The sequence below is a fragment of the Lepisma saccharinum genome, chromosome 13 (genome assembly GCF_977018435.1).
Source record: "Lepisma saccharinum chromosome 13, izLepSacc3.1, whole genome shotgun sequence".
Lineage (NCBI taxonomy): Eukaryota > Metazoa > Arthropoda > Insecta > Zygentoma > Lepismatidae > Lepisma > Lepisma saccharinum.
Window position 1 is genome coordinate 76455116 of NC_139241.1, and position 27502 is coordinate 76482617.

At 39.8% G+C, this 27502-nt stretch overlaps 2 protein-coding genes across 2 annotated transcripts in view; one reads left to right on the forward strand and one right to left on the reverse strand.

The window, feature by feature from the left end:
- Nucleotides 1-27502, reverse strand: part of LOC145997436 (uncharacterized) — a 178959-nt gene that overhangs the window by 63783 nt on the left and 87674 nt on the right. The gene's annotated exons all lie outside the window — the stretch shown is intronic.
- The window catches only part of IKKbeta (inhibitor of nuclear factor kappa B kinase subunit beta), a 234497-nt gene continuing 208126 nt past the window's right edge, over nucleotides 1132-27502 (forward strand). The window contains exon 1 of the mRNA XM_083134475.1: nucleotides 1132-1185. The gene's annotated coding sequence lies outside the window, so the exon portion shown is untranslated. The remainder of the gene's footprint in view (nucleotides 1186-27502) is intronic.

Consider the following 27502-nt stretch of genomic DNA (forward strand, 5'->3'; position numbering starts at 1 on the left):
AACAAATCAATCAAGATTACCGAGCCGAGTGGTTAGCACAGCGCGTCACGAGGCTAGGAGTCCCAGGTTCGAATCTCTCTGGGCATCTGTTATTTTTTGCGTGTCCTTTCATCATGCCGTCACTTGTGATTAGCCAAAAGTGGCAGAAAAGTGAAGTAAAATAAACTTAATCAATCAAGATGGTCGACATGTGGGCCCTAACCAGCAGAGGGGGTCTGGGGGAGGGGGATGTCGCCCACGCAAGATAATAATCACACACATGGACGTTCTCGGTATATTTTTCGAGGGAGGGGCAAGCGAGGAATGTTTTCGTTCCCTCAAAAAACATTGCTTCAGTTTGAATTCATCATGTTCCTGCAACGCCCTTGCAATAATTATCGACTGTAACTGAAATAAAATTTGTGAATGTGTAATTTTTGGCTTTCATTTTGCAGGGGGTTGGGCATGGCTCCCCCCTTGCCCCTCCATCTCTTCCGGACGTCCATGATCGCACAGAGACAGGGTGATAAGAAGAGAGGCTTATGAAAAGAGCTAGAGAGAGAGAGAGAGGGGTGGAATGAATGATAAATGAGTTGATGCAAAGAGACAGAAAACCTGACAGGAGGAAATAAGAAAGAGATACGGAGGAATAAAGAAATGGGGAAGGGACAGGGGAAAAAAGAGGATAGGGAAACGTAGAAAGAGAGAGAACATAGATAATGAACGGAGGAAAGACAAAGAGAATGATAAACGGAGATAGAAAGAGAGAGAGAAGAAATAAATAGGGAAACAGAAAGGAAGAGATGGAAAACGAAAAATGTAGTTGGAGAAACAGCAAAAGGAAAAGTGAGAAAGAAGCAGTAAATGAAGATAGATATGCAGTAGCTGAGAAAAGGAGGAGGAGATTAGAAGACAAAGAAACAGAAAATAGGTAGAGAGACGTTTATCTGTTTGTATTTCTGTTATTTAGTGAACTAGACGGGGCTAAGTGCACTTCCTGTTAGTCACTAAGTGCAAGTATAGATTACACCCTCCCAGAAGCCCAAGAGTTTAATTGTTACGCTGATATTAATGTCTAGTACTTGGTTGCAAGTTGCAATGTGTTTCTAAGACGTGTGTCTCTTCTTGCAGGTATAAGGGAAGTGCGCCAAGGAAATGCAGGCAGACTCACTGTACAGCGATTATCGGGAGCTGCAAAAAATTACGGTAGGTGAAACTTCTCCTTTAAACACATTTTCGGTACATCTACATGGATATAGTATTTAGTTATTTTCACCCAACGGCCATGTGGCACGAATTGGAGAGGAAGAAGAGTTTACAGGATTCTTGTTGGGAAACCTGATGGTAAGAGACCTGTAGGAAGACCAAGACGAAGCAGAAGGGATAATGTTGAGATGGACCTAAGGGAAACTGGTAGCGATGGAAAAGAGTATAAGGATAGGGACATGCTGCAGCCATGAACCTTCGGGTTCAAGAAGGCTAGAGAGTTAGTTAGTTAGTTAAATATGGACTTAAAATTGTAAAAAAAAAATATCTCTTTAATACTATAAAACACTACACGGCTACATAAAATACAGTACGCTTAACAATGTAAAACAACACAAAATGTATTTTCTTTTTCTGCTTGCAAAACAATGAGGAAAGAAACGTGAATTTTCTTCTGTTTATATTGACTAAAACTGCGTTCAATATCGGAAGACGTAATGGGAGTGTACGTATATCAAATTTGTCAGTTATTCGCAATAAATTCACCCAATTTTTTCGGTCACGGGGCCATGTAGTTATTGCGCCAATATGTGTTGAGAAATGTTCTGAAATATGGAAATAATATGTAAAGATAACTAAAATATGAGCCAGAACCTAATATATGTAAAAATATTGAAAATTATAACTGAATTTTTCGAGTCCACGTGCCATGATGGGCAAAGATAATACAAAATATAACTGATTTCAGCTTCATACATAAATATGTACCTATTTACATATAAATCCGTTTCCTGTCCTTGTTCGAAAGAATCTCGCCGGGAATCAGTAGCTGTTGGGACGATAGGTAGGAGAGAGAAAGTTGCCCCTGAGCAGCCTTCACTATCCACTATCCCTGGAATCTTTGGAGCAATGCCGCGCATAACGGTAGGGAAGGAGAGAAAGGGAGCGGGCGGAGCGAAGCAGTACACACTGCTGCAAAGGTTGGTGGCTGGAGTCTCCCGTCATCTTCCACGCAATCCCGTTCCCTCGTAAGTGTTCATTGGTCGAACCTTCTCGAGTCACTAATTGCGCAGAGACTTGCTTTCTTTGTTTCGCTCCAGAGATTGCCGGGACAGATTATAGCCAGTTTTTGAGCCACTGTTTACCGAATGCAATCTTCATAGTCACCAAGGCAACTTAAGAACTCTTTGCAATTGCATCTGCAAAACTTGAGGAAACGTTACCTTCCCCTCCCCTTTGCTACTTTCCCGATTACTACAAGTTTTCCTACCTCTCTTCCAGGCCCGTAGCCAGGCAGGGGGCAGAGGGGGCTGAGCCCCCCCCCTGGAACTACCGTCAGCGCCCTTGACATTAGGTAAAACTATTTTGTGTAATTTGTTTGCAGTGAAGAGTAAAAATAGACAGCAGATATTATTTTGCTCACAACTTTGGTGAAGGATAAATTCAGGGAGCATGAACAGCAGCTATTAATTACACTCGTTCATCTTGTTTATAAGAAGTGTAAGTAGCGGCAAGTATTTAGGAGATTCTCTTCTCTAGACTTCAGAAAGTTTCTTCACAGGGGAGCTTCTTTGTCTGTACCTTCGTTGCCCCTGTTGCAACCTCCCATTTATACAGAAATCTGTGACTTTGATGTCATTATGCAAATTCCCTCCGCATCTGCGTCAAAGGTTAACAGCTCCCAAGGTTTGGGAACTAAGGGGAGTTCTATTGTTTCGGCCGGGGAGTGGAATGTACGCTAGGCACTATGATTGAATATTGTCCATCTTTTCTTGGGTGATATAAATATCTGTACCATCAAACTTAGTATGGAGTGTGTAGTAAGGGATGATTTCAGTAGCACATCAAGTGATATTTTAAAAGATATAGAAAAATATAGTGGGAGAGGAAAGAAGAGTTTACAGGATTCTTGTTGGGAAACCTGATGGTAAGGGACCTGTAGGAAGGCCAAGACGAAGATGGAGGGATAATGTTGAGATGGACCTAAAGGAAATTGTTAGGGATGGAAAAGTGTATATGGATCGTGCTCAAAATAGGGACAAATGGAAGGCCTGTGTTGCTGCAGCCATGAACCTTCGGGTTTAAGAAGGCTATAGAGTTAGTTAGTTAGAAAAATGTAGTGTTTATGTGATATTTCTAAATTTTAAGTAACTTAATGACGCCCCCCCACACACACACACATAATTTACCTTCATTTAACACTGTTGAACTTTTGAAAGATAGACTTGATTTACAAAGCCCCCTGATAACCCCTGAGCCCCCCCCCTGGAAATCAATTCTGGCTACGGGCCTGCTCTCTTCTTTCTTTATTTCCTGTTTCTTTTCTTCTTTACCTAATTAATGAAAATCTTCTGTCGCATTAATTACAGTGGAAGTCGTAAAAAGCAAAGTACTCCCCTGTGCCTTGCTCCATGCCATGAAGGTGTATAGGGGTGTGTGGAGTTAGGGCTCCATACTTTCTTGATCACGGCCGAACGTGGGGGTGATGTTATATCAAGCACGCCCCTGCCGCTTTACCCCCCTAGAGTTTCCTCCAGGCACCCACGTTATACGACGCTGGGTGGGAGCCAGAGCCGCTTGAACAGGTGGGAAAAAATCTCGGTTCTCCCCCGACGGTCTCAAGTATGGTAGTCAAGACGCCCTAACGACTGAGCTGTCATGTCCGTAAATATATGAAACCTTAATAAGTAACCAGTGGCCAACAGTCCCTGAGTGCCAAGGCCTATCTAGCGACTGCTGGCCTCCCTCCCACGTGGAAGGTCATCCAACCAGTTAAGGGGTGACGTGTGGTCAGCACGATGAACCCCCGTCGTTATTGTAGGTTTCCACGACCGGGTTACGCTACTCATTCGTAGCTCCCCAATTTCCTCACGATGGTGGGTGACAACCGGTCCCATACAAAGGCTGAAATCTCAGGAGAAAAGTTGTTGCGCTTCCCCCAGGAGATTCGAACCTGCGCGCGTCCCGTAGCCTGAGCCCAAAGCTTGACGCCATAAACAGCTCAGCCACAGTGCGGGAAATAATGAAATCTTAAACTGTTGAAATAAAAGTAAGAGTAGAGCCTCTCCGATGGCGTAGTGGTAACGCCGTCCTTGTAAATCAAGGGGTCCCGTGTTCGATAGCCGGTGGAGGCATTCAGGCTCTGTCCGAAAGGTACAAAGTACAGACTTGAAGTATGGTCTTGGCGTAAGTGACGTCATCTAGTACAGTTCGAAAGCGCCAAGAAGAGAAGCACGCAAGTACACAGCTCGCAGTACAGATGGTTGCTTACTAGGTCACGTGATTTCCACAGTCGTTGTTCATTTGCTTAAAATCACGGAGGTAGAAAGCCAAAAACACAGGTTAAATATACGTTATGGGTCAGCAAGTTGTTGGTTATAGTTCTTTTAATGTGTGGAAATGTATGTGTACGAGTATTTGAAAATGCTATGTGGTTTCTATGGTGAAAAACAAGTGTTTAAATGGCGAGGAGAACAACGAGTACTCAGTTTCATCTACTGATCGTATTTGGCGCTGCAGTCGAAGGATGCTCGCTTCAAGTACGGTCTTGCACCTTTCGGCGGATCCCACTTTAAACTGTAGGTCCAGTCCCGATTAGCCTATCTGTGCATAAAGTGGACTTAACAATTCAATCAAACAATTCAAACATGAGGAAGTATCGCAGGATACTAATTAAGGCTAGCGCTAACCACGGAGGCTGTCACGAAATCCCTTTACACTTTTTACTAATGGGCAAAACCTGGTCAGGCTCCTGTTACAATATATCTTTCACGACAATTGATCAAGCTGACCTTGCAACACTGCGCACGAGAGTCATCTTTAGCGAAAAAACAAAACAAAAGAGAATCACTTAACGTGGAGAAAGTTAAGTATGGTTTCTTCCTCGGACGAAGAGCGTGTGCATGGTGAAAAGTGAAGAGGGACGATTGCGGAGGGGAAAAAAATTACGGTTTATGAATTCATATTAAGGCGTTCTGAAACCATGTTAGCTTATTATCTCGCTCTGAAAGGACGTTTCATGGGAATTCGTACGTGGACTGGGCTGCACGTTGCAATTGCGTCGTAAGGGAACGTGGGATTGTGGAGTCTGTCTTGTTTTCCCCTGGCTTCTTCAGGTGCTGTTTTTGTCACGTTTATTTGCGGCACAGTGTTGGCAACTTCAGTGCCGTTTGAGTAGGTTCAGTGCATAGGCGCCGACTCCATCGGGCTCGAGGCCTCCCCAATGTTAACGATGTGGGGCAGAGCCCCCTAATAATTTTGCTTAAGAGGATCTAAGGTATTATTTTGTTTCTCTTGTAAAGTTTACTCTGAATTGTGCCACATGAACTTAACTTTAAATACACATTTGAAATGTTTTAGACCATCAATTTGGGGGGCTGAGACCGCTAAACCATCAACTTTGGGGGGCTATGATCAGAGACAGCAAAACACGTGACTTATTAGTACTTATTAGTATATACTAAGTATATAATTATGAGTATTGTTAACATTTTTACTAAAAAGAGTTTCAAAAGAAGATGTGCATGTAGGAAAGTGGATGGGACGTTCGGGCTACAAATGGCTCCCACATGACATTCAGAACGAGATCATTGATATATTAGGGAAATCTGTTTTGCGCTCCGTGGTAGCAGATATTAAAAGTCGGGAATATTTGGCTATTATGGTTGACGAAAGTTGTGACATATCCATCCGTGGACAATTACTATTCTGCATTCGAACTGTGAATAAAAATTTTGATATTTTTGAGGAATCATGGGCTTTTATGAGATTCCGAACACTGAGGCCAAAACTTAAAAAAGGGAGAGAGTTAGTATTCATTAATTTATTTCAGTGATCAGAGGCCCCCAATAATTTTGACAAGTCGGCGCCCCTGGTTCAGTGGAGGATGGAGAGAGAGAGAGAGAGAGAGAGAATCCTGAGAAGCATCGAGTCATTTTTTTTTTTTACTTTCCTTCCACCTTTCTTCCTGCGCCTCCCCCAATCCAACATTAGATTGAGAGGAAGAAAGAAAAGAGGGAGGCAGAAGCTATCCCCCCCCCCCCTCTCGGGGTGATTCGCTTCTTTCTTTCTCTTTTTTCCGCTTGTTCCTTCCATCCGCCATGTCCTTGTCACCTTCATGCCCAGATGCCGGGGCGCGTATTTACAAGCCCTTAAGGGCTGCAGAACCAGAGGTATATAACGCTCTCTCATTGGCTGTGCGCACCGGAAGTGTTTACGTTCCATGCCTGTCGTTTCTTGTTTGTCTGTTTGCAGAATAATTTTCGAAAGATCAGACTCATGATTATTTAGGAATAAAATTTGTATTCAAATTGTCGAAATTATAAGAAATATATATTTGAATGAAAAAGAAAACATTTTTTTTAATCGTTTTCTAGCGATGAAAAGCAATATCGAAAATAATCAAAATCGAAAATAATAATGTTGATACCTCTGTAACATCATTATATGAAGTGATTTCTACATTAAAGGAGAAATTTCATATCTTGGAATATGTTAAATTATTCCATTTCTGTATAATCAACCATGGACGTGACATAGTAAATATACAATATGTGCACTGATGTGACTTTAAATATGAAACCCATTCACTTCAAGAAGACTCCTGATTTCCTCTCTTTCAAAGCATTAATTTTAAAAAATGTGCCAGAAAATTTACCTCAGTTTGAAGGGGTTTCTTATCTCGTTAGGATGGATCTTTGAAATCCACACTGTCAGCTTCAACTCTGCCATCTAGCGTTACCTTGAAGGAACACTGCATTAACTTCCGGAATGACAGCCAATCAGAAGCCACATGTCGCTGGAGGTTCTGCAGCGCTATAGGGTTTGAAAATTCGCTGCCGGAGCCTCGAAAGAAGACAGAGAGAGATAGTTCTCGTTCGAGATTCTGGAGTCTTGTTTTCCCCCGGCTTCTTCAGGCGCTGTTTTTGTGACGTTCGTTTGCGCCGCAGTGTTGCCAACTTCAGTGACGTTTTGGTAGCCTTCTCTCGTTCGGGAGGGGTAGCCCAGTGCCCTGTGCGAATTCAGCTTACTGCTTTGTTGAGGCACATCCATTCAGTGGCGTGTTTGTGTTTCTTTTCTGGATGTACGAGCTAAAAATTACCAGTTAGTAACTAAACCTTGCCGATCTAGGCACCTTAGAGCAAGGTTGTTCAGGAACCCATAAATTCTAAAGGGCTCTGTTCTGTTGGGTTCCTCTGCAGGACCGGAACTTTTCCCCCCTCACAATTTAAATTCGGTCCAAGTTGCGTATTGTTTCATTGAAAAAAGGTTCCTGGACGGTATTTAAATTCATCAGTGAAAAAGGTACCTGGACCGAATTGAGATACTTTACACATAAGAAGGTTGTTTAAGGTCCAGAACCCATTTACGCTTGCTGATTTTATTTCCTGGACCGGAATTAAATGTACTTAAAATTAATGGACCTTTAGCAACGCTGATTAGAGCATTGGGTTTAACGTAGGTGAAAAGCTCAAGCGGGTGTGTCGTGGTGAATAATTTTACTGTTGGACATGTTTACTAGGGACGTTCAATATATAAGTTTCCCTGTGCTATAAAATATTGTATAAAGCAATGCCATTAAAAAGAAGCACATGGTTGACAAGCGCCATCCTTCGTCTACAAGGAACAGATGTGAAGGCGCATGCGCTCAAGGGCGAAAAGTAAATGCTTGTTCGGAAAACGCGGGCTCGCGTCATAAGGAGTTTAGAACCATGGACATTTTGGAACGAGGAAGCACAATTAATGTAGACCGTTATTGTCAAACATTGGATAAACTGAAAAACGCAATTTGGCATAAGCGACCAGGTCTCCTGTCAGCTGGTGTCATTCTTCTTGACGATAACGCTCGCCCCCACTCAGCAGTGCAAACACAACACAAAATTGAAGAATTGGGGTGGGAACGGCTGCCCCACCCTCCATACAGCCTCGATTTAGCGCAGAGTGATTTCCATCTTTTCCCGGTGTTAAAGTCTGAATTGCAAGGTTACCGTTTCGAAACAGACGAAGAAGTGAAGCGGAATGTGAAAATAGTGCTCAATAGCCAGAGCCCTGATTTTCTTGCAAAGGGTATGGACAAATTGGTGCAACGGTGGGATAAATGCCTGAATCTCTATGGGGATTATGTGGAGAAGTGAGGAAGGATCCTCGTACACACGTATCTATAGTTTTCTAATGTATCTTAAAAATAAAATGTTTTACAGCATACGGAAACTTATATATTGAACGACCCACGTATTATTCTCAACTAATAAAAGAGTTGTTTGGAATCATCAAGGGTATGTGGATTTGAATCGTGTTAACACTGTAGTGAAAGGAAAACCCAAGAGAGTGTGAAGTGCATCTTTCCAGATTCTTTAAATTTAACACAGTGGTGTGTTCTCCATGTTACCGCGATCACTGCCTGTGAAACAACGTTTCTCATATATTTATATAGGAGCTTTAATATATTGGTAATTTCTCATTATATATTATGCAAATTATTAAAACAAGCTTCTAAACCGAATTTAAGGCGAGGAGGGACAATTTCCCCTAGGTCTTTCTCGCTGGAGCAGCTGCTGATCACTGTTGCCAACTTCGCTCTTTTGGAGCCAGATCTGGCTCTTTCGTGCACTCGTTTGACTGTGAACTGTGGCACCCGCCCTCTGCCCCACTATGATGCCACCACTGGCTCCGGCCCATAAAGACCAACTTTTGCCATGAGTGTACATTTTGCACGTGACGTGATATTCGTATAGCTATACGCTGCGTCACCCACCTTTTCTTTTCCCCTCATGTATTTTTATATATAGCGCTGTGGCTAAGATTAAGATGGCAATTTTGTTATCCGGGAACCCTTTATTTTCGATTTTATATTAACATCATTGGATTATTGAGATGGGTAATGCCGCCAAATCTAGGCGGTGAAAACTAAGAATAAATTAGTAGTGTAATTGGGTTGTTTCAAAGTCGTACTTAGTAGGTATTCTCTTTTTTTATCAATTGAATATCACTTTTGACATATTTTGACAATTTTTTGTCGATGTTTTAGCGTTTGACGATTTTTCAGTGCAATTTTCACCGCATCTCATTTTTTTCCCACTCGTACTTGGTAGGTATGCATTTGTAGCCTCTTTTTTATCAATTGAAAATCAGTTTTTGACATATTTTGACAAATTTTTGTCGATGTTTTAGCGTTTAGCGATGTTTTTGTAAAATTTCCTATTTTTCCCTTTTTTCCCACTCGTACTTGGTACGAATGCCACGATCTTACGTGATATAACTTAACCTATTCATTTTTTTTTTCGTGCTAAACTACACGAGAGCCTCTACGTGCTTTGACCTACTTTAGAGTAGAACCATAAAGACAGAGCTGCAACCGAAAGTGAGGCTCGAAGTGAGGCTCGGTGAGGCTCGACTTAATAGTTTGCTCTTGTAAGACATAAGCCTTATTTTCTCGCAGTGTTGCCAATATTTTACTCGAAATAAAATCACCAAGGTTTTTTTCTTGGTCTAACCTATGTTATTGAACTGCGTCGTCACGTCCAAACCTGCATGACTTCCGAACACTATTGGTTTTATTCATATTTTTTCTTACGTATAGGTGTATATGATGAATCCCCAAACAGATTTTTCCTAAGTCTTACTGTTTCCAAGATAACCCCACTTCCGGTCGCCATTTTCGATTTCCGAGCATAGGTTCTATTCATATTTTTTCTCACGTATAGGTGTACATGATGAATCCGCAAACAGATTTTTCCTAAGTCTTACCGTTTCCAAGATAACCCCACTTCCGGTTGCTATTTTGAATTTCCGAACATAGGTTCTATTCATATTTTACTTACATATAGGCGTACGTGACGAATCCGCAAACAGATTTTTTCTAAGTCTTACCGTTTCAAAGATAACCCCACTTCCGGTCGCCATTTTGGATTTCCGAGCATAGGTTCTATTCATATTTTACTTACATATAGGCGTACATGACGAATCCGCAAACAGATTTTTCCTAAGTCCCACCGTTTCCAAGATAACTAGTAGTGCAATCAACCCGGTTCACAAACCGAAAATGGGGCTCGGTGGGGCTCGGTGGGGCTCGCCAAACCTCAAAAACTCACTTTCTCTCTACGTTCCGCGCCTTATTTATTGCGCTGACGATGTTTCACAGCGTAGAAAACAGCACCAAAACATCAAAAACTCATTTTGATTATTTGGAGCTCACCAAAACCTCAAAAACTTATTTTTATTAATTAAGGTTCACCAAACCTCAAAAACTCTCATTTTCTCTCTACGTTCAGCGCCTCATTTATTGCGCTGACACAACGTGATGAGTAAATAATGCAGTCTCTTATTCTTGAAGGATGAATGCACCTTATCGTAATTTTCCAAGCCCCGGTCAAATGTTTGTATATCGTGACTTTTGTAAACCTCTCTCTCGGGAACGATGTCCCACACACACATGCGCGCGCGTGCCTCTCATTACTTCCGTATTGTGATGAATCCGCAAACAGATTTTTTTTGCTAAGTCATGAATTTGAGGGTTCTATGACAACCTATATTAATTCTCGTAAGAGAACAGAAAACACAAAAAAAAACCAAAAAAAACAATACTGTGGTCACTACAACAAATAGTCTTCTTCAACCCCTATCTAACAAACCAAAAAAATCATCATCCTAACTAGAACCATGTAACTAATATTGTGATGACTCATATTAAGCACCCCTTAATTGTATTACTTATAAGGGTATACTATTGCACAACGTTTTTGCAACAAGTTATTACGTAACATTGTGATGACTCATATCTAATGCTCTTCGTTGTATTAACTATAAGGGAGTAAACTATTACACAACATGTTGCAACAAGTTATGACGTAATGTGATGAGTCATATCTAACGTGGCGTCTTATGATTGGTTAATTATTACAGGTGTTTTCAATACGGTCCGCGCTTTTATTATATAAGACGGCATACACTACAGATCAGTCAGTCTCGTGAGAGCAGCCGAAGAGTACGGACGTTCTGTTGCAGCACTCCTCGTTTTTGTAAAAAAAAATAGGTATTTAACTTTCTTTGAAGCTACATACCATCTATTATTTCAAGTTCAAAGGTGTTTCACGTGGTTTTTCATAGTAATTTCGACCAGATTGAATTTTGACGTGATCGTGCATTTTCTATTTCACCTCAAGAAATTCTATATAAATAATATACCTGAAAATTGTATTGCTATATACTTGACTTTTTGATTTCTGTGATTTTCGAAAAAGCAATGGCATCCACTACCAGTTTCAATCGTAGAAATGATAAAACTGGATGTGTTACTTGTGGAAAGCTAATCTCAAGGAACAATTTATCGGTACACAGGGCAAGATGTAGTGAAACAGGTTCGAGAATTAATTGTTCGTTACCTTCTAAGCCTTGTGCTCGATGCGGAAAAATGATCAGTATTACAAATTTAAGTAAACACCTCAAAATTTGCAAACCATCGACCGGACAAGCATCGAAAAGGAAAATCGATAATTCAGAAACGGAAGCTTCCACTTCCAAACTAAGTAAATTATCCAATGAACGCAAACCAATTAGATCTGCTTTCAACGACCAACTCCAGGATTTTTCAATTAAGTCAGAACCAGGCCGTGACATTCTAAGTTTCTTGGACGAAACGAAAACATCTGTACTAAATATTTTGAAAGATAAACTTGAAAACAACTCTATAAAAGTATACGTTGTTCTGTTTTCCGAATACGAGAAAGTCGATGGCACAACGAGTATTTTTTATCATTGTACAAAAAACCAGACACTTTATTTTGCTGACGTCGAAAATTTAGACAACTTCTATTATAAAGTTACCAACGAGCTGGTTAAGAAACATGACGATTTCGAGGCTAAAGGGTCGGGATGGTCTCTGTGTGGAAGTCCTCACACGTTAACCGTTTACGTGAACCGATTCTCGCCTCTTCGCGCTTCCAGCTACGTTCCTCTTCCACCGAACATTCAACACAAGAGGGCTGTGTTAAATATACAGAACAGCGATAACAAGTGTTTCCTCTGGTGTGTGTTGGCTGCACTTCACCCGATTCATTGGTCAAATAATCCAGAACGGGTTTCTAATTACAAGCAATACGAGACCGACTTTGAAAGTGTAATGTCTGGCAATCGAATACCCGGTGACATTGTCGGATATAACAAAGTTCGAAAATCGTGCCGGAAAACGCATCGCTATTAATGTATATTTCTTCACGTCAGATAAATATCTCGTGCATCCCGTCAGGATAAGCGATATCGACGATGACGATGCTCGTGTGATTAATCTTCTTCTAATTTCAAACGACAGTGTTCACCATTACTGTCTTATTCATTCTCTATCACGTTTGGTCAGAAGTCAAACTACCAAGCATGCAAACAACATCGAAGTTTGCCCGAGATGCCTAACCACGTTCGACGATCGTGACCGACATGATCATCAAAATCTTCATAGTCGTCAAATTGCTATCGATAAACTTGTCGAACATAAAATATATTGCGGTGACAACAGACCGGCTAGAATGTTGATGCCCGAAACGAACGAAGTCGAAGAATTCAAAATGCACAAGGCATTGTTAGAACATCCCGCAATCATCGTCGCAGATTTCGAGGCGTTCCTCAAACCACTCTCGTACTGCGAACCGGATCCTGAAATTTCCTCCACAACGCCGTACCAGCTTCATCAACCAAACAGTTTCGGCTATGTTGTTGTGCGACGTGATAAAATAAATGAAGCATATATATACCGCGGGCCAAATGTAATCGAACACTTCCTGGAAAAAATGGTGGAGGAGGTTGAGGTAATTGGTAGCGTACTGCTTACATCAAAACCGATGGCACCTTTAACTGAAAATGAACTTCAAAATTACAATTCCACTGAGGTGTGTCCGGTATGTGATCAAAGTTTCACTGATGAGAACAAAAAAATATTCCACCACGATCATTTCAGCGGAAACTACATAGGTGGAATTTGCAACACGTGCAATCTTAAAATCCAGAAACCTAAATTCATCCCCATATTCTTTCACAACGGAAGCGGATATGATTTTCACCACCTGGTGAGACATCTTGGCTACGATCCGAAACGTATAGGTGTCTTGGCCGAGAATGAAGAACGCTACATTAGTCTCAGCAAGCAAGTGTCGATTCCGGGAACGAAAAATACAATCGAGATACACTTCCTGGATTCGTATAGATTTCTCTCTGCAAGTCTGGATGCTTTAGCGAACAAACTCACCGACGATCAATTTAAAATAACTAGAGCTAGTTTTCCCAACGTAGACATAGAACTCGTTAGACGTAAAGGGGTTTATCCTTACGAATACGTTCGTGATGGTTCTAAATTTAACGACGACGCTCTTCCACCTCCAAGAGAATTTTACAGCAGACTCAGAGAGAAAGGAATCACGGACGAAGAATACCAACACGCGCAACTCATGTGGGAGAAATTTGAATGTAGGACACTCGGAGACTACCACGACGCATACTTAAAATTAGACGTGACGATACTCGCGGATGTTTTTCAAGCGTTCAGGAAAACGGCAACGAATATTTATAAATTAGATCCAGCGTATTTCTACAGCCTACCGGGATTAGCGTGGTCGGCAATGTTATTCCAGACAAAGGTCAAGCTGGAACTGATATCGGACGTTGACATGTTACTTTTCATCGAAAGAGGGATACGAGGTGGAATGGTGCAATGCGTACAGAGACATGCAAAAGCTAATAACGTACACATGAAAGAAGATTACGATTCAAATCGAGCATCGAATTACATCTTCTACGCCGACGTTAATAATCTCTACGGACATGCCATGGTTCAGAAACTTCCTTACGGAGGATTCGAATGGTTAGATCCCACTTCGATAGACATTATTCATTTCGACGATAGCGAGTGTGGTTTCTTCGCAGAGGTAGATCTCCAATTCTCCGACCACCTGCACGACATGTTTTCGGATTTGCCTCCTACTCCCGAAATCAAATGTCCACCCGACTCGGTTCAAGACAAGCTTTTGTTAACATTGGACCCTAAACAGAGATACGTCGTCCACTACAAGAATCTCCGGTTTTTGATTGGGAAGGGTGTTCAGATAGTAAATGTTAGAAGAATACTAAAGTTTAAACATTCCACGTGGTTAAGACCTTACATAGAAACTAACACACAACATAGAACAGCTGCCACTTCCGATTTAGACAAGGACTTCTTTAAATTAATGAACAACGCGGTGTACGGAAAGACCATGGAGAATGTTAGAAAGCACGTAGACGTGAAATTAATTTCCGATAAGAATAAATGTCGGAAGTGGGTGGCCGATCCTAGATTCAAGTCGAGAAAAATTTACAACGAGAATTTGGCACTTTTCAATCTAGATATAAAATTGATGAAATTCAGAAAACCAATTTACGTTGGCGCAACGGTTCTCGACTTGTCGAAACTTTACATGTTCGAATTTCATTACGACGTGATGAAACCCTTCTACAATGATAAAATATCACTTTTGTACACGGACACCGACAGCTTCATTTACAGCATACGAACACCTAACCTATACGAAGACATAAAAAATCCTTCCATGCTTGAGTATTTCGATACTTCTGCGTATCCTCAACCCAACAGATTTGGAATTCCATCTCGTAACAAAAAAGTCCTAGGTAAACTGAAAGATGAATGTAACGGTGATGTTATTGTCGAGTTCGCGGGTTTGCGTTCAAAGATGTATGCCATGAGAACAGAGAGTAGCGTCACGAAGAAAGCAAAAGGTGTGGGCAAGAATACGGTGGAGAACAAACTCACCTTCCACGATTACATCGATTGCCTTTACTCACAATCGACGATACTAAGTATAGAACAAAGAATCCAAAGTGTAGACCACGTGATTACAACAAACAAAGTTAGGAAAGTAGCATTAGATCCGCATGACCATAAAAGATGTATTTTGTCTTGTGGAATCCACACGTTGCCTTGGGGACACTATCGTTTAGAAATTAGTAAAAATTGTAGGCAATGCAATTGAAAAAAAAATGAACTTAAATAACTATAACTAAAATAAAAAAAACTTTAACTATCTCACATACACAATAAAGAACTAGCAAGGACAATGAATCACTTTGGTTTCCGAAAGCAAACAATGGAGACTGTACACCGCACGGCAGATCATGAATTTCTACCTTCCATGTTATCTAAACTCAACGGCCTGTTGATCAATCAATTTTAGGAACGCTGCTCTTCTTGCTGGAACAGTGACGATTTCGGATTCGCGACGATCGACATGACGAGGAAACCCAACGACGTAAAATACAGAAACAAAAGATGTCTCACCAGGTGGTGAAAATCATATCCGCTTCCGTTGTGAAAGAATATGGGGATGAATTTAGGTTTCTGGATTTTAAGATTGCACGTGTTGCAAATTCCACCTATGTAGTTTCCGCTGAAATGATCGTGGTGGAATATTTTTTTGTTCTCATCAGTGAAACTTTGATTACATACCGGACACACCTCAGTGGAATTGTAATTTTGAAGTTCATTTTCAGTTAAAGGTGCCATCGGTTTTGATGTAAGCAGTACGCTACCAATTACCTCAACCTCCTCCACCATTTTTTCCAGGAAGTGTTCGATTACATTTGGCCCGCGGTATATATATGCTTCATTTATTTTATCACGTCGCACAACAACATAGCCGAAACTGTTTGGTTGATGAAGCTGGTACGGCGTTGTGGAGGAAATTTCAGGATCCGGTTCGCAGTACGAGAGTGGTTTGAGGAACGCCTCGAAATTTGCGACGATGATTGCGGGATGTTCTAACAATGCCTTGTGCATTTTGAATTCTTCGACTTCGTTCGTTTCGGGCATCAACATTCTAGCCGGTCTGTTGTCACCGCAATATATTTTATGTTCGACAAGTTTATCGATAGCAATTTGACGACTATGAAGATTTTGATGATCATGTCGGTCACGATCGTCGAACGTGGTTAGGCATCTCGGGCAAACTTCGATGTTGTTTGCATGCTTGGTAGTTTGACTTCTGACCAAACGTGATAGAGAATGAATAAGACAGTAATGGTGAACACTGTCGTTTGAAATTAGAAGAAGATTAATCACACGAGCATCGTCATCGTCGATATCGCTTATCCTGACGGGATGCACGAGATATTTATCTGACGTGAAGAAATATACATTAATAGCGATGCGTTTTCCGGCACGATTTTCGAACTTTGTTATATCCGACAATGTCACCGGGTATTCGATTGCCAGACATTACACTTTCAAAGTCGGTCTCGTATTGCTTGTAATTAGAAACCCGTTCTGGATTATTTGACCAATGAATCGGGTGAAGTGCAGCCAACACACACCAGAGGAAACACTTGTTATCGCTGTTCTGTATATTTAACACAGCCCTCTTGTGTTGAATGTTCGGTGGAAGAGGAACGTAGCTGGAAGCGCGAAGAGGCGAGAATCGGTTCACGTAAACGGTTAACGTGTGAGGACTTCCACACAGAGACCATCCCGACCCTTTAGCCTCGAAATCGTCATGTTTCTTAACCAGCTCGTTGGTAACTTTATAATAGAAGTTGTCTAAATTTTCGACGTCAGCAAAATAAAGTGTCTGGTTTTTTGTACAATGATAAAAAATACTCGTTGTGCCATCGACTTTCTCGTATTCGGAAAACAGAACAACGTATACTTTTATAGAGTTGTTTTCAAGTTTATCTTTCAAAATATTTAGTACAGATGTTTTCGTTTCGTCCAAGAAACTTAGAATGTCACGGCCTGGTTCTGACTTAATTGAAAAATCCTGGAGTTGGTCGTTGAAAGCAGATCTAATTGGTTTGCGTTCATTGGATAATTTACTTAGTTTGGAAGTGGAAGCTTCCGTTTCTGAATTATCGATTTTCCTTTTCGATGCTTGTCCGGTCGATGGTTTGCAAATTTTGAGGTGTTTACTTAAATTTGTAATACTGATCATTTTTCCGCATCGAGCACAAGGCTTAGAAGGTAACGAACAATTAATTCTCGAACCTGTTTCGCTACATCTTGCCCTGTGTACCGATAAATTGTTCCTTGAGATTAGCTTTCCACAAGTAACACATCCAGTTTTATCATTTCTACGATTGAAACTGGTAGTGGATGCCATTGCTTTTTCGAAAATCACAGAAATCAAAAAGTCAAGTATATAGCAATACAATTTTCAGGTATATTATTTATATAGAATTTCTTGAGGTGAAATAGAAAATGCACGATCACGTCAAAATTCAATCTGGTCGAAATTACTATGAAAAACCACGTGAAACACCTTTGAACTTGAAATAATAGATGGTATGTAGCTTCAAAGAAAGTTAAATACCTATTTTTTTTTTACAAAAACGAGGAGTGCTGCAACAGAACGTCCGTACTCTTCGGCTGCTCTCACGAGACTGACTGATCTGTAGTGTATGCCGTCTTATATAATAAAAGCGCGGACCGTATTGAAAACACCTGTAATAATTAACCAATCACAAGACGCCACGTTAGATATGACTCATCACATTACGTCATAACTTGTTGCAACATGTTGTGTAATAGTTTACTCCCTTATAGTTAATACAACGAAGAGCATTAGATATGAGTCATCACAATGTTACGTAATAACTTGTTGCAAAAACGTTGTGCAATAGTATACCCTTATAAGTAATACAATTAAGGGGTGCTTAATATGAGTCATCACAATATTAGTTACATGGTTCTAGTTAGGATGATGATTTTTTTGGTTTGTTAGATAGGGGTTGAAGAAGACTATTTGTTGTAGTGACCACAGTATTGTTTTTTTTGGTTTTTTTTTGTGTTTTCTGTTCTCTTACGAGAATTAATATAGGTTGTCATAGAACCCTCAAATTCATGACTTAGCAAAAAAAATCTGTTTGCGGATTCATCACAATACGGAAGTAATGAGAGGCACGCGCGCGCATGTGTGTGTGGGACATCGTTCCCGAGAGAGAGGTTTACAAAAGTCACGATATACAAACATTTGACCGGGGCTTGGAAAATTACGATAAGGTGCATTCATCCTTCAAGAATAAGAGACTGCATTATTTACTCATCACGTTGTGTCAGCGCAATAAATGAGGCGCTGAACGTAGAGAGAAAATGAGAGTTTTTGAGGTTTGGTGAACCTTAATTAATAAAAATAAGTTTTTGAGGTTTTGGTGAGCTCCAAATAATCAAAATGAGTTTTTGATGTTTTGGTGCTGTTTTCTACGCTGTGAAACATCGTCAGCGCAATAAATAAGGCGCGGAACGTAGAGAGAAAGTGAGTTTTTGAGGTTTGGCGAGCCCCACCGAGCCCCACCGAGCCCCATTTTCGGTTTGTGAACCGGGTTGATTGCACTACTAGTTATCTTGGAAACGGTGGGACTTAGGAAAAATCTGTTTGCGGATTCGTCATGTACGCCTATATGTAAGTAAAATATGAATAGAACCTATGCTCGGAAATCCAAAATGGCGACCGGAAGTGGGGTTATCTTTGAAACGGTAAGACTTAGAAAAAATCTGTTTGCGGATTCGTCACGTACGCCTATATGTAAGTAAAATATGAATAGAACCTATGTTCGGAAATTCAAAATAGCAACCGGAAGTGGGGTTATCTTGGAAACGGTAAGACTTAGGAAAAATCTGTTTGCGGATTCATCATGTACACCTATACGTGAGAAAAAATATGAATAGAACCTATGCTCGGAAATCGAAAATGGCGACCGGAAGTGGGGTTATCTTGGAAACAGTAAGACTTAGGAAAAATCTGTTTGGGGATTCATCATATACACCTATACGTAAGAAAAAATATGAATAAAACCAATAGTGTTCGGAAGTCATGCAGGTTTGGACGTGACGACGCAGTTCAATAACATAGGTTAGACCAAGAAAAAAACCTTGGTGATTTTATTTCGAGTAAAATATTGGCAACACTGCGAGAAAATAAGGCTTATGTCTTACAAGAGCAAACTATTAAGTCGAGCCTCACCGAGCCTCACTTCGAGCCTCACTTTCGGTTGCAGCTCTGTCTTTATGGTTCTACTCTAAAGTAGGTCAAAGCACGTAGAGGCTCTCGTGTAGTTTAGCACGAAAAAAAAATGAATAGGTTAAGTTATATCACGTAAGATCGTGGCATTCGTACCAAGTACGAGTGGGAAAAAAGGGAAAAATAGGAAATTTTACAAAAACATCGCTAAACGCTAAAACATCGACAAAAATTTGTCAAAATATGTCAAAAACTGATTTTCAATTGATAAAAAAGAGGCTACAAATGCATACCTACCAAGTACGAGTGGGAAAAAAATGAGATGCGGTGAAAATTGCACTGAAAAATCGTCAAACGCTAAAACATCGACAAAAAATTGTCAAAATATGTCAAAAAGTGATATTCAATTGATAAAAAAAGAGAATACCTACTAAGTACGACTTTGAAACAACCCAATTACACTACTTAAATTGCCATCGCTTTAAAGCTAACGGTAATAGCAGCACCACCACCCCTCTGACAACTAAAATTACCGTAGTAGGCACTTTATGCAGCCTTCGTTAATCTAGCTCCTTGAAAGTACTCTTTAGCTATATTAATGGTGAAATTTAGCTCATCAGGCAACACTGCCAGGATGGTCGTAGGAGGCAAGGAGAAATGCACTAGGCTTGTGGGACCATTATTTTATTCGTTCTCTCGGGAATATCAAAGATCCGATGACGTAGAAAAGTACATGGACGGAAAAAGGACACGTTGAACTATGTCATAGTAGTAGGAAAAGTCGAAACTCCCATTTGATTAGCCGTAACTTGAAGTTGAAGTTGATGGATGTCCCATAAGGAATACATGGGATTCGGTAAATACTAATACATCATATTTTTCAAAAATCGTAGAAGGCTTAATAATCAACTTAGGAAACCGCTTCCACTTGCCACATGGGGAGAAATTCATACTCTTCATTTCTGGCGGAAATCTTTTTAGTAGCATTGCTCATTCCGACGATATTGGAATAGATGCATGCCTGGTGCGTAATTGTCCCTCTTCGCCTTAAGTAAATTTAAAGAACTGAAGGCCTGCTTTATGTAAGCTACTGACCGTTCTTCATCGCACCCTTCTGACGACCGCTTTTCCTCCCCGATTGTAGGTAAGGAGGGAGGAGCGGAAGCGAGGGGCTACTTAAAAACACGTAGTCAGTTCCACCGTTGCAAACAGCGTTCGCGGGAGAACACTGCTTGTTGCTTCCTGCGCTACCCTAGTGCTGTCACATGAAAGTCTCCTTCATTCAGGGAAATCTAGTTTCAATTTTAGGTTAAAGGGATGATTTCGTGGAAAATATAGAAATTGTCGGAAAATTAGAAGTTGTCGGACTTCTGATTTTCTTTTACTTGCATGCGTGCATTGGTGTTCTTTTTTATATAATTAATATATAATATATATAAACAATACATAAGAATTGTTGCGGTAAACCAGTTCAAAGCTTCAGAACACGCCACTGCTTTAACAGATTTATTGCCACCTGTAATAGAATTAATGTTCTTCTTGATACCCAACGAAACGCTATAATGGAGCTGCACCATGAAACAGTTAAAAAGAAAAAATAATGAAGTTAATAATATAACCCGTTGTGCAACATCCCGTTCCATTGGGGCCAACCTACCGACTGCCGGCCTCACTGCCACCTCGGAAGGGTGGAAGATCATCCAACCAGTTACGGGGTGACGTGTGGTCAGCACGTCGAACCCCCAGTCGTTGTAGGTTTTCACGACCGCTGAAAAAGTTGATAATGGTGTCTGATATTCAGCAAAACAAGAACTGCCGTCCAAGGCCAAGCGGAAAACGCAGATTCCCTTAATGAGAGTAATTATATTGAATGCCTTGTTGCAAGTTCCGGGTATGATCAACCATTGAGAGAACATCGGCACGCATTCAAAGTGATTTCATTAACCCAGTTTATGTAATTAAATTTTACTATAAATTTACATGTGAATTGCTCGGAGGAAATTTGAAATGTTTGTTCGCAGAAAAGATGGTTGTTGGCTGTGGTGGGGTAACGCTTTCCTTCTTTACCATTGCCTTAACTTCATGGTCGAGTAACGTCACTGAAAGAGGCGCATACAAATTCGCAAAAAGTTTTCGAAATCAGAATATCTGTGCAGCACTAGGGGTGCCTATCTCCCCCCCAAGGCCTATGGCACGTTCCCCCAGCCACAGTGGCGTGCCCAGGATTTTTAAAAGGGGGAGGGGGTTATGTATACTTTTTCTTGGTAGTCAGCCATCATTTTGTCATATTTTCCTACCTTTGACGTTCTTTTTTTAGGAATACAGGGCGAAAGGGGGGGGGGTTATAAACCCCCTTGGGCACACCACTGCCCAGCCAGATCATATCATAACATAATCCACACAAAGCATTTAATAATGGCAGCGTGTCTACTATTATCTTCTTACTGAAAGTCACCTCTCTTAGCTTTACTGCATACTTTACTGATCACCCCCTAAATTCTTCCTTTTCTTCATCTAACGGATTAAATATGGTGCACCTAGTAGTGAAAACTGACCAGATAAAGTAAATGAATTACTGAGGAAATATATTTTACCCCCCCCCCGTCTCATCGCACATAATTGCAACATGGTGAGAAGGTGTAAACGTTTTTACACACACACACACACACACATATATACGTATATATATATATATGTATATATATATACAGCGTTAGTGAAAATTATGTTAACACTATTGAATTGGTTTGTTCTATTTAATTGTTAACATAATTTTGACTAACCATATATACTGTATATAGCCTAGCGTCGTATAAAGTGGGTACCTGGAGGAAACTCTGGGGGGCGGTAAAGGCGTATAGAGACGTGGTGCTGATCACATCACCCCCACCTTCGGCCGTGATCAAGAAAGTGTGGGGCCCAGTCTCCACTACCCCTATATGCCTTCATGGTGTGATGCAAAGCACATGGGAGCATTTTTTTTACACTTTGTATATTGCATATATTAACTAACTAACTAACTCTCTAGCCTTCTTAAACCCGAAGGTTCATGGCTGCAGCAACACAGGCCTTCCATCTTTCCCTATCTTGAGCAAGATCTATATACTCTTTTCCATCCCTACCGATTTCCCTTAGGTCCATCTCAACGTTGTCCCTCCATCTTCGTCTTGGCCTTCCTACAGGTCTCTTACCATCAGGTTTCCCAACAAAAATCCTGTAAACTCCTCTTTCCTCTCCCATTCGTGCCACATGGCCTGCCCACCTAAGTCTTCTTGATTTAATTATTCTAATAATATCTGGACATGAATACAAATTATGTAGTTCTAAATTATGTAACCTTCTCCACTCACCTGTCTCCTCATCCCTTTTAGGTCCAAATATTTTCCTAAGGATCTTATTTTCAAATACTCTCAATTTATGTTCCTCTTTCAATGTAAGGGACCAAGTTTCACATCCATATAATACTACAGGCAAAATTACTGTTTTGTATATTTTAACTTTTAGTTTCTTAGATATTAAACGAGAAGACAAAATTTTATGAAGAGAGAAGTAACATGCATTTCCTGAATTAAGCCTACTTTTTATTTCCTCTTTAATATAATATTCATTTGTTAATATTACTCCTAAGTATTTGAATTTGGAAACTGGTTCAAACGAGTTGTTATCAATAATTAGATTTTGATTATTACCTAACACATGCTTTCGGCCTGTAAGCATATATTTAGTTTTCTCTTTGTTAACTTCCAAACCTATCTCTTTAGCAGTTTTGAAAAATATTTTAGCATTATTCTTAATTGTATTCACATCATCCCCCAGTAAGTCTACATCATCTGCATATGCTAACAACTGAGTCACACCATTTAATTTTAGTCCTTCTTTAGTTTCTTTTACCTTCCTAACAGCATATTCTAAGGCAAAATTAAAGAGCAATGGAGATAATGCATCTTCTTGTTTTAACCCATCATGAATTGTAAATTTGTCAGACATATTAATACCCACACGAATTTTACTTTCTGTTTCACTGGTGCATACTTTTATCATACTAACAAGCTTCTTAGGTATTCCAAACTCTACTAATATATTATATAGTTTATCTCTTTTGACTGAATCATATGCTTTTTTAAAATCAATGAATAGCTGATGGACATTTTGATTATATTCCCACTTTTTTTCAAGTGTCTGTCTGATGTGAAAAATTTGATCAGTAGTTGATCTGTTACGTTTAAATCCACATTGATAATCACCTATAATTTCATTAGCATATGGGGTTAGTCTTGTTAAAAGAATGTTAGATAATATTTTATATGTTGTTGAGAGTAGAGAAATTCCACGGTAATTATTGCAGTTCATTTTATCACCTTTCTTAAACACAGGAACAATTATGGATTCTTTCCACTGTTGAGGGATTTCTTCTTTATTCCATATTAAACAAATTAATTTATGAATTTGACATATTAATGAATTTCCACCATATTTAATTAACTCAGCTGGTATTAAATCAATGCCAGGTGCTTTGTTATTCTTTAGCCTTTTAATAGCATCCTTAACTTCAGTCAAGTTAGGTTCTGGAACTAAAGGTTCTGCTGTGTGTACTTCATTCACTTCTGATTTATCTCCTACATGGACATTTAAAAGGTCATTAAAGTAGTTCTTCCATCTATTTAGAATATCGCTTGGGTCAGCTAGAAAATCACCGTCTTTATCTTTTATCAAGTTTACTTTAGGTTGCCACCCCTTTCTAAACTCATTTACACCTTTATATAAATCTCTGATATTTTTATTTTTGCTGTTTGTTTCAATTTCGTTAATTTTGCTTTTCAAGTAATCTCTTTTTTTACTTCTAAACGTGCGGTTAACTTCTCGCTTTATTCTATTATAATTGTTTAGATTTGTATCATCAGAGTTATTTAACCACCTAAGTCTAGCCTGATTTCTTATTTCTATTAGATTATGACATTCATTATCAAACCATGGCTTACTTTTTCTTGGTTTATGGTATCCTATACTTTCTTTAGCTGCTGATTCTATTGCATTACGTATGTGCTCCCAATTCTTATTTACGTCTGTTTCATTTATATTTTCATCATCATTTAAATCCTGCAAAACATCAAATCTATTTGACAGTTTAATTTGGTAATCTTTCTTAATTCTTTCATCAGTAAACTTTCCTGTATCAAATTTTAGAACTTTTAGATTTTGTTGCTTATGATTTATCACTGAGAGTCTTTCTCTTAATTTAGCAATTACTAAATAATGGTCACTGGCACAGTCAGCACCTCTATGTGTACGAACGTCAATTATACTAGTATGCCTTCTCTTATCAATGAGAATATGATCTATCTGATTATGAGTTTTACCATCTGGAGAAGACCAGGTATATTTATGGATATCTTTATGTTTAAAAGTGGTACTTTTCACAATTAAATTCTTTGAGGTTGCAAAAGTAATCAATCTTTTACCATTATCATTACTTAATTCATGAAGACTTTCTTTACCAATTGTGGGTTTAAATGTCTCTTCTTATAGTTCGAATGCTAGTGCCATTCGAAAATATATTAGAAAAATATATTCAATTTGAATTTTAAGGACAAAATGTCCCTCAAAAAAAAAAAAAACTCTGATGGCGGAGTCCGGGCCATTATCAATCGTGTGCGCACCCCTGCTGTGCACAAGGCACACTTTGAAACCAGCTTTCGTCACCGCAAACCTCAAAATAACTTAATTGCGGTAACTTGCAGTTTCATGTAATGACTGAAAAATTTCGCTTTCAAAGTCTTCTTCTTTTCATTTCACCTTCCACGGCGAAAAGGAAGCCTGGGAAAAGACCTTCATTGTAGCTTCGATAACATCTTCAATGGGTTGCACTCTTTCGTACGTATCCTTGAGTTCTTGTGTTTCCGTTCCTTCCTAGCTGTTTAGCGTTTCCTTTACAACCGTTTCGAACCGTGGATTGCGATCAACTTGCAAAGAATAGCTGGAATCTCGCAGCGATCTAACGGCAGTATTAAAGAAGCCTGTGTGCAATGGCAAAGAGCTTCGTAGAATTTCCGCTAGGCGCGCTCGAATACTAATGGCGAACTCTTGATGTGCAAGGGGACAAGTGCCAATTTTTTTCCCAGCAGGATGTGTGCTTGTCGATTATAATGTCTAGCCACGAACAATGCAGGTGTGTATCTGTGTATGACTTCCTGCACAGACTATTATGAGACATTATCTTGGCAGCGAGTACGAGAGTGCAAAGCATAAGGGTTACCAAGCAAATTGTCCACTATCATATTCTCTTTGATTTACGGAGTGAGAGCTTTAAACATTGAATCAAAACACGATAGAAGGTGCTGACAAGCTCTGCACCAGCAGACGTAAAAATTCATTCCTTGAAAACACGTAAGATGGAAGAATAAAAGTATTGAAATACTTGTATATCTTACTGTACAATGGCTAGATTCAAAGACCAGCTTCCTTTAGCATTTTTGTTAATAGAAATGCGGAAATTCTGAATCAAAAGGTTATTAGAAGCTATATCTAGATAAATTGTTTTCGTGTTGTGTTTACAAATTTCACAAGGCTTCACTGAATCCAATGTAAATTGTATGACATGGCAATTTCACTCGAAAATTGAAGAATAGCACATTTTACGTTGTAACTCAAAAATTACCAAAATGTCACTTACCATGCTTTACAACCGAGCCATTCACTGGTTAACAAAACCACATAAACACTGGTACATATAATATTGTGTAAACAATACGAGAGTTATTTCTAGTTAAAATATATATACAGGGCTCGGATTTAGAAACTCAAATTGAAGTTAAATACGGAAGATTGTTTTAGAAAGCTAGAATGTACACCAAAACACAAAAGAAATAGTAGGGAATTACGTGTCACAATTTTCATTCGGTCTGTTTGACACAACGTGATCATAATGAATTGAAATAAAAGCGTCATCAATCAACATCGAATCAACAGAATTTCATTCTTTAAAACAATACAGGATGTAGAATAACAAAGTAATGATAATAGGTATGGACAATTTGCCTGCAATATCTTCGACGTTGGCTGTACTAACTACAAGATATGGATAACTATAAGAAGGTTAGCAGGTTCAATGTAAACATGAAACAAATTGGACATTTGTGTTTTATTTTTTTAGTTTAAGTAGCTTTTTCTGCTTCTTACGTCAATCGCGCTAATGAAAATGAAGGATGATTTCATTAAATTCATGAATGGGTAGTTACAAAGCGACCCGACGTCCAAACCAGGACTCGAACCTTAAAACCTCAGTATGTGCGTAAGATTGATTTCCTTTATTTTACTTCGCTTTGTGTACTTGCCACTTTTGGCTAATTTTCGAAGATGGGGATGGGTGGTGATATGATTAAATTGATGAATGGACACTTACAAACATCCATGCCCAGGCCAGGATTCGAACCTGGGACCCCTGGTGTCGTAGCGCGATGTTCTAACCACTCCGCCGGCAGTATGTGCATAAGAAGGTGAAGATTTGTCAACATTATTTATCGTAGAATGTCTGAAAATGTCACTGTCGGGGTGAACATGGTGCAATTGCGAAATACGCACAGAACAAAAAGGGTCGGCAGTGATCGGAAAAGGGTCAGATCGCTTTGAGAGGAGAGCTGGAGGTCTTGAGAGAGGGAAGGGGGGGGGGGTCGAGACACTGCGTGCCCGAACAGGGTAAGTTCCATCTTCCCTTGTGTCTCCGCCATTCTCAATCACGGCGGTTATGGGCCTTGAAAACATATTTCGTTTTGTTATTTAATCTTGTCTGGTTTGTACCTCAAACGCAGTCCTTTAGGAGGAAATGAATAAGCTAGTGCCGAGCCAGGGCCTCGACACGATATTTATCCTGTATACTATAAGCAACTATCTAGTGCAGATTCATTGTTATAGATGACATTTTCTCCCAAATTTCACATCTGGGGACTATACAAGGGACACTTTTGGACTCAAATTTGATGTCACTTGGTTCGTACTGAGCAATGAATGCTGGGAATACACAAATTCCTGACTCTTCTCTTTCATAACACAGTGACATCTTGATTGCTGAGGATCGCTAGCTTTCTACTGGCACTTTCGCCACCATTTTGCTCAAGGGGACGTAAGTACACAACTCTATTGACAGATTCATTAGGAAGTAGGCCTAATGCAAACCAAGACACTGTTTCCTTTAACAGTCCAGTGACGAAGAGTGAATGTACAACGCAAGTACTGTAATTCTTCCTCAAATATATTAGTTATTTGAGGAGAGAGAACGAGATTTTGTGTTTCACTCCCGCCGCACTATGGCGCCACTGTTCTGTCAATAAACGTCATCC